The sequence below is a fragment of the Trichechus manatus genome, unplaced genomic scaffold, assembly GCF_000243295.1.
Source record: "Trichechus manatus latirostris isolate Lorelei unplaced genomic scaffold, TriManLat1.0 scaffold00147, whole genome shotgun sequence".
Lineage (NCBI taxonomy): Eukaryota > Metazoa > Chordata > Mammalia > Sirenia > Trichechidae > Trichechus > Trichechus manatus.
In genome coordinates, this window is record NW_004444083.1 from 6,972,021 (window position 1) to 6,980,606 (window position 8,586).

Below are 8,586 nucleotides of genomic sequence, written 5' to 3' on the forward strand. Positions count from 1 at the left end.
ACTTATTATGCTGAGTAAATTTAGTCAGTCACAGAAGGACAAATATTGTATAAGACCACTATTATAAGAACTCAAGAAAAGGTTTAAACACAGAAGAAAACATTCTTTGATGGTTACGAGGGTGGGGAAGGAGGGTAAGGGTTATTTACTAAGTAGATAGTAGGTAGGAATCATATTAGGTGAAGGGAAGGACAGCACACACTACAGGAGAAGTCAGCACAACTGGAATAAACCAAAGCTAAGAAGTTTCCTGAATACTATCAAATACTTTGAGAGAGAGTACCAGGGGTAGGGGTTTGGGGACCATGCTTTCAGGGGACCTCTAGGTCAATTGGCATAACAAAGCTTATTAAGAAAATGTTCTGCATCCTACTTTGGTGATTGGCGTCTGGGGTCTTAAAAGCTTGCAAGCGGCCATCTAAAATGCAGCAATTGGTCCCAACCACCTGTAGTAAAGGAGAATGAAGAACATCAAAGACACAAGGAAAGTATTGGCCAAAGAGACAGAATGGGTCACATAAACCAGAGACTTCATTAGCCGGAGACCAGAAGAACTAGATGGTGCCGGCTACTACCAATGACAAGCTTGACAGGGAACACAACAGAGAGACCCTGATGGAGAAGCAGAAAGACAGAGTACAGAACTCAAATTCTAATAACAAGACCAGACTTCGTGGTCTGACTGAGACTGGAGTTACCCCGGAAAGCAAGGCCCCTGGATTCTCTATCAGCCCAGAACTACAACAGTTTTGGAAGCCAACTCTTCAGACAGGGATTGGACTGGACTGTGGGAGATAAAGTGATATTCCTAAAGAGGGTGCCTCTTAGTCAAGTAGATACAATAGACCAAAGGGGCAACTTCTGTCCAGAGGTGAGATGGGAAGGCAGAGAGGGTTAGGAGCTGGTTGAATAGACATGGGGACACCGAGGCGGAAAGGAGGTGTGTGCTGTCGCAAAATGGGGTGAGCAATTAGGGTCACATAGCAATATATGTATAAAATTTTGTATGGGAGACTAACTTGAAATGTAAACTTCATTTATAGTACAACAATAAAAAAAATTTCAGGCATTTCATACTTCTACATGAAAGAAATTACCATTATGAAATAGACCTACTCCCCTGCTTCTACAAGAAAAAAATCAAGAAAAAAACTGCATTTGATCAAGCATAAATCTTACAGTTCCAGCAATGAATTTATAGAAAATGTATGCAACCTCAAAAGCAAACAAACAAAAATAACTGAAAATATCCCTTCAAAATTAAATGCTTCAGCAAAGAATCACATGTAAGCTCAGTGAAATATCCTGAAACCAAAAAAACAAAGTGGTTATCATCAAGTCTATTCTGACTCATGGTGAGCCTGTCAGTGTCAGAATAGAAATGTGCTCCATAGGGTTTTCAAGGCTGTGACCTTTCAGAAGCAGATCACCAGCTATTTCTTCTGAGGTGCCTCTAGCTGAGTTCAAACCACCAAGTTTCATGTTAGTAGTTCAAGACTTAACCATTTGCACCAATCAGGGATTGAAAACTTTCCAAATCTGTTCTATAATTCCCGACTTCTATAGCACCCTCCTCAAGACCTGAAGTTCACACAATCCCCCACCTGTCATCACCTGCTCTTGTCATTATTATTTACCTGTCGCCATAAACGTGAATGATTTTTGCTAAAATGGTCCAACTTTTGCCAGAACCAGCCCTCAGCAGGTAGTCTCTCTTTGCTCGATGAGGCACCACGAGTCCGTCTCCAGAGAAAACTCTGAGCACAGGAACAGAAGAGCAGCAGCAGCAACCACCCAAGAGCTTGGGCCATGGTGGTTTTGTGGGAAATACTTTCCACAGTTTGGGCTATTTCTACAGAAGTCGTCCCTAACCTGTTGCAACACTGACAGGCATCAGTAGTGGATCTTGACCCCTGGGGCGACATGATGTTATCTCTACCAAGAAATGTAGGTATCACCATCTCCCCCACCTCCTGGGACTATGGAGACATTCAAGTAGAATAGATCAAATGAGTCAGGGAAAAGATGCTTGCAAGTGGCTTTCCACCACGCCTGTTTGGGTGGAGACCCTGACCTAGTGGTCCCCAGGACTGTAGGAACCACCAAAGGCACAAGCCCGGGGTAAAAGTGGGAGATGTTGGAAAACTCATCCTCTATTGAATGATTTCCTTGCCTTTGCTTCCTTGTCACTGGTGGGGTCTTCTGCTAGGACTCTAAGACTGCACATACAGAATGACAAGACAAAATGAAAGTCCAGATTCCAGTTGGTGTGACATCTCTGTGCAGAAACCCAAGCAGTTTCACATTCCTGGTCCCTCTACTTCTCTCATTGTAGAACTGGTGCTGATATTGCTTTCTCATCCTAATCTTCATCACCACCATCATCACCCCTTTGTCAATATCACCACTGCCATAAACATGTTCTGAGATGCCCAAACCCTACTGACCTCCTGCAGAGATAAGGAGTTACCATGGCTTTTGTGCCTTGGAATGTCTTGTAGTAGAGTTAAGAATGCAACATAGGCACAGGAAAGAGAGAGAAAGGCATAGGAGGAATGGTCTGGGAGGGCATTAACTCCACAAGAGTCTATGTCAGTATGTAATCAGATGGTTTTAAATGTTGTAAGGATTTACATAAAGGTGGGAAGTTGGATTGGTGTCTTGAGTTCTCAGTGGCATTTTTACATGCCTAGAGCCCAAAGAATAATTAACATCACTGGCTTGGATGTCAGACTGCCTGAGTTTGAAGCTCTAACTCATGGTGACCTTATGTGTAACAAAACAGAAGCTTCCCTGGTCCTGCAACATTCTCATAATTTTTGGTACCTTTGAGTCCATTGTTGCAAGCACGGGTCATGGCATCTCATGGAGGGTTTCATTTATTTTCGCTGACCCTCTACACTATCAAACACAACATCCTTTTCTAGCAATTGGTGTTTCCTGATGACATGTACAAAGTAAGCATGACAAAATTTCCTCATCCTCCGTAGGTTCTAAGAAGCATTCTATCTATGTCTAATATTCTGTGTGTTTGCTATTATTTTAATTGTATGGAAGAGTATTGCTTATAATACAAGTTTCTGACCTGCTTTTTTGCCACTTAATCTTGATATCCTAAAAATACAATTGAACATAAAGATCTCCCTGCAGCTGTTTTTATTAGGTGCTGTCAAGTCGGTTCTGATTGATAGAGCCCTATGCATAACAGAAGGAAACACTGCTCAATTCTGTGCCATCCTCATAGTCTTTGCTATGTTTGAGCCCATTGTTGCAACCACTGTATCAGTCTATCTCATTGAGGGTCTTTCTCTTTTTTGCTGACCCGTTTATCCTACGAAGCATGACATCCTCCACCAGGAACTGGTCCGTCCTGGCAACATATCCGAAGTACATGAGATGAAGTATCACCAGCCTTGCTTCCAAGTAACACTCATAATATTTATTCCAAGACATACTGGTTAGCTCTTCTGGAAATCCATGGTATATTCTATATTCTTGGCTAAAACCATAACTCAAAGGCTTCAATTCCTCTTTAGTTTTCTTTATTCATTGTCCAGTTTTTGAAAGTATATGAGGCGACTGAAAATATCATGGCTCGGGTCAGGTGTATCTGAGTCCTCAAACTGACAGCTTTGCTCTTCAACACTTTAAAGAGTTCTTTAGCAGAAGATTTGCCCAATGCAATACCTACTTGGATTTATTGATTGTTGTTTCCATGTGTGTTGACTGAGGATTCTGCAGACATATATAAATTAAGAGAATCAATTAATTCCTTCTCCCTAAGGAACCCTGAATTTTCTATTATTTGATTTGTATTATTGAGAAGTAAATGCTTTGGAGCTTTCTGGACCTGTTTCCACATAGACTCATAGCCTCACTGAAGCTGGAAGTAAGCATTTGAGAACCTGTCCCAAGAAACAGGTGATACCAGCAACAGATGAGGAAAATTTTACACATGGTATGTAGGAGACCAATGGCATAAATGATATATAATGTTGCTATTGTGTGATAATTCTCTGGTGCTAGTATTTTCCTCAGTATATAAAAGATTACTTTTAGAATTAATGTGACCTTATTCCTGTTGACAGTATGTTTGTATGTTTGTTTTCACTTTCAGTTGTGGGGAGTATTGTCTTCATATGAACATTGGAAAGTAGTAGCTGAGATTTTGTGTAAACCTTTACACAAAAGAACTACTATTTCCTCAATAGAGAAAGAAGCAAGCTACAAATAAGCAAGAGGGAAAGTAGAGGATGTGATGTGTGGAGCTAAGTGTGTGAGAGAAATAGGAGAAAGAAGAGAGAAACAAGAGTGGAAAAAAACAGCACAACAAAAGGAAAAAAAGAAAAAAATAATTGAAGTGGAAAAGAAAGAAAAGTAAATAAAATGGTGGCGAGGTGAGACTGCGTCAGTGGTGGTGGGGTAGACCTGGTTTGGCCATGTGCCGGTGGCTCTCTAGCTGAGTGGTGTGGCTTGGCCTGTCAAGAAGGGGCTTGAGTGGTGCACAGGGCTAGGTGGATGGGAGAAAGGAAAAGAACGAAGGGAAAGTAAGAAAAGAAAAATGAAAAACAACATCAACCAAAAAATACGGTGCTGACATAGTTAACCTTTGGGGTGGGGAGAAATGGGGTGGTGGCAAGATGGTGTTTCTCTCATCAGATGGCTAAGCGCCTTCCCTCAGGAAGGGTCAGAGGCAGTGCAGGGCCTCGGTGGGAGGTAGAAGTAAAAGGGAGAAGGGAAAAGATAAATAAAAAACATACTACTGAGTGAGGTTGCTGAACTTTGGGGGAAGCGCAGACATCGGGAAGCTGTGTGCTAGTGACTCTGTAGCAAAGGAGAGCATAAACGCCCTTCAGGAATACAAGGCGATGTATGGAGATAGGTGTGTGGGAGAAAGGATAGGAAGGAACAAAGAGGGAAGGAAGGAACAAAGAGGGAAGGAAGAAACAACAACAACAACAATATGATCGTGAAAGAGCCAGCCAGTGACAGTGGCACAGACTTGGTGAGACCAAGTGCCAGTGGCTCTCTATTCAAGAAGCACAACACAGACATTTGAGAAGGGGCAAGGGTGGCATACAGGGCTCGGTGGGTGGGAGAAAGGAAAAGAACGACAGGAGAGAGAAGAAAGAGAAAAAAAAAGATCAAAGCAAACAAACTAAAAAAAATATCAGACTGACGGTGACAGCTCATGGGGGCCGTGCAGACCCAGGGAGTCTGTGAACCAGTGACTGTCTAGCTTAGTGATGTGTCATGGCCTTTCAAGAAGGGAGAGGGATAGCACATGTCTAGGTGGGCAGGAGACAGGAAAAGAAGGGAGGGAGAGAGAGAGAAGAAACAAACAAACAAAAATATGTGGTGCTGAGGGAGCTGGCTGGTGGGTGTGGCACTGGACTGAGGAGGCCCTGGGTTGGTGGTTCTCTAGCCATGCAGTGCACTAAAGCCCATCAAGAGGAGATGGGAAAGGCATACAGGGTTTGGTGGGCAAGAGACATAAAAAGAAGGTAGGGATAGAAAGAGAAGAAATTAAAAAAAAAACAAAATAATAATAATAATTGGCACTGAAGGATCTAGATGGTGGGGGCAGTGCTGACCTTGGCAGGTTCTGTGCCAGTGACTTTCTAGCCAAGTGGTGCAACATAGCCCTTCAAGAAGAGGCGGGGACAGTGCACAGGGCTAGATAGGTAGGAGAAAGGAAAGATATGAAGGGAGAGAGAGAGACAAGAAACAAACAAACAAACAAACAAAAAAACTCCCAAAAAAAAACAGTAACAAAAAAAATAAAATAAAATGGTGCTTGGGGAAATGATTGTCAGGGGCAGGGTGGACCCAGGTACAGTGAGCTAGTATCTCTCCAGCTGAGCCACTGTGGCCCATTGGCAAGCAGCGGAAACTTTGTACAGGCAGAAGGGTGGGGGGTGGGAAAGTGTGTATCCCTAGTCACCAGCGGTTTTCTCCTATTGAGAGTTGTATAAAGTTGCCTTCCTATATTCCCTGCCCACTGTCCTTGGTGGCTGAGGTCCAAGTGGCAAATCTGTGCCGTGTTAGCTGGTAGGGGAGCTCCACTGCATAGCTCTCATAGTTCCCTGTTCTCTTTCAGTTTTTTACTCCATTCAGTGATTTACTGATTTTTTTTATCACTTCATTTGTTACTTAGGGTTCCAGTATTGCTGCTTATATCTATTTTACTTAGTTTTTAAGTCTTACTGCAGAAAGATGTCATGGTGCTTCTAGCAAGCACTACGTTGGCTCCACATTGGGAATATATGTAGTTTGAACTTTGGTGCTAAATGAGGATTAAATTCCTTATTTCAAGTTAAAAAAAAAAAAAAAAAAAGCCATTCACACTCATAAGAAAAACAGACAGACACTTGATAGAAGAGAACTTTCCGGCAGTTCCCAAAAAATAAAAAAATTAACAAGCATTAACTTTATATGGGAAGAAAGAGGTCACAAACAAACAAACAAAAAAATAAGCAAAAGATCATTAAAAAGACAGGAAAGAAATAAAAGAGCAAAATGGATGTCAGAAGAATGTCTGAAATTTCCTTTTGAACATAGAGCAGTTAAGCAAATTGAAGAAACAAAATTAAAGAGTGGAACAGGGTACCTGTTGTGAAAATGGCGCTCTAGGCAGAAGCACCACACTGTCCCTCTACAGCAAAGATCAAAAAAACTAAGCTGAACAGAGAAAACAACAATCCTGAAACCCTAAAACATCAAATGAAGAGATAAAGAACTCAGCCAAGCACCAAATGGAGGAAGAAAACTGACAGAGAACGGAGAGCGAGGAGAGATTCTTGCAAAGGTCCCCTATCAGCTAATGCAGTGCAGATCCACCACCTTGGACTCCTACTGGAGACCAGCAAATGAAGTACAAGAAAGCAGCTTCAAGGAGCTTCCAGTGGGAGACAAAACAACTTGTAATTTGTGATATATGCTTTCCCACCCCCCACACTTCTTCACCCACACTCGGCCTCCTCTGCTTCCTGCGGCCACAATCTCTTGGCTGGGAAGCACCAGCTGCTTGGATTCCACCCACCAGAACAGGTCGGCTCTCTGAGTGCCATTTGTTGGCTGCTGGTGTTGCTTTTTTCCACTTCTTTTGCTTTCTTCCTTACCTCTCACCACCTTCTCCTCCTTTCACTCAAATACCTGGCTCCGTGCGCCATCTTTGCTTCTTCCTGAGGGGCTGCGGAGGTCCAGTGGTAATTTGTGATATACACTTTCCCACCCCCTACCCTTCTTCACCCACACTTAGCCTCCTCTGCTTCCCGCTGACACAGTCTTTTCTCTGGGAAGCACCAGTTGCTTCGATTCCACCAGCCCGCACTAGCTGGCTCTCTGAGTGCCATTTGTTCACCGCTGGTATTGCTTTTTTTCCATGTCTTTTGATTTCTTCCTTACCTCTTACCACCTCGCCTTCCTTTCACTCAAATACCAGGCTCCGTGCGCCATTTTTGCTTCTTCCTGAGGGGCTGCGGAGCTCTGTTCCAGTGTGACACTGCTTCCCAGTCTGGGCTGCCCCACTGGTGGGATCCTGGGGCTTTTGTTTGTTTGTTAATTTTGAATTGTTTGTTTGTTTTCTTTTCTTTTTCTTGAGTTGGGAGCCGGTTCTGGCCAGGCTGTGCTGTGTGGCTTGGAACCTGCCCCCTTGGCTTGCACAGAAGTGCAGAGGGATCCCTGAGGACATTTCCTTTTTAGTTGTTGCTTTTTTTTCTTTGTTTTTTTGGAGGCTTTTCTTGGTCTTTTTTATTTTAATTTGTTTTGTTTTGTTTTCCCACTTTTTCCCTTTTTGTCTGTCTTCATTACTCAGTTTCCCGTCTCTCTGTGTCTTCCTTCTCTTTCTGTTCCCTGGATACCTGGCGTTCTATACCTCTATGCCTTCTAGCCAGGCTGTACCGCAACACCTGAGAACAACACCCCAGACCTTATAACTGCACTGGAGGGATCCCTGGGAACTTTCCTGTTCTTTTCCGTTTCCAGTTTTTATTTATTCAATCTTTTCTTTTTTTTTTCCTGTTCACCTTTTTATTTTGATCCGTTTCATAGTCTCTCATCTATCCACTCCAACAGCAAGCTCCCCTAGCATTCTTTTTTGTTTGTATGTTTTTGGCTCCTTTTCCTTTCTAGTTGATCCCACATCTATCTTAGCTCCACGCACAACAATCTCTCTGCTACACCCTGCCTACCTGCACCCTGTGCTTAACATCACACCACCAAGCAGCACAGCCATGGCCTACTGGAACCCGCCCTACACTGATTACTGACCCGCCCTGGTGGCTGTAGTAAGTGCTAAAAACAACCCGTCCCAGTAACTCGTCTTCAGCTAGATCTGCCCTGCTGTACCATATCTGAGTGACTGACCCGACCAATTGGAGAAGGAGGCGAAAAGTATTGTGCCCAGAGATGAGCAAACAACAAAGAATATGCAGCTCGCCTGCTCAGACATAGCCAAATTAAAAAAAAAAAAAGGATGAAACAAACAAATCTACAATTAATAAACGAGAAAAATAACTAATGAATGCCCCGAAGACAGCAGACAATATCAAAACATTTACAAAAACAGGACAGGATGGTTCCAGT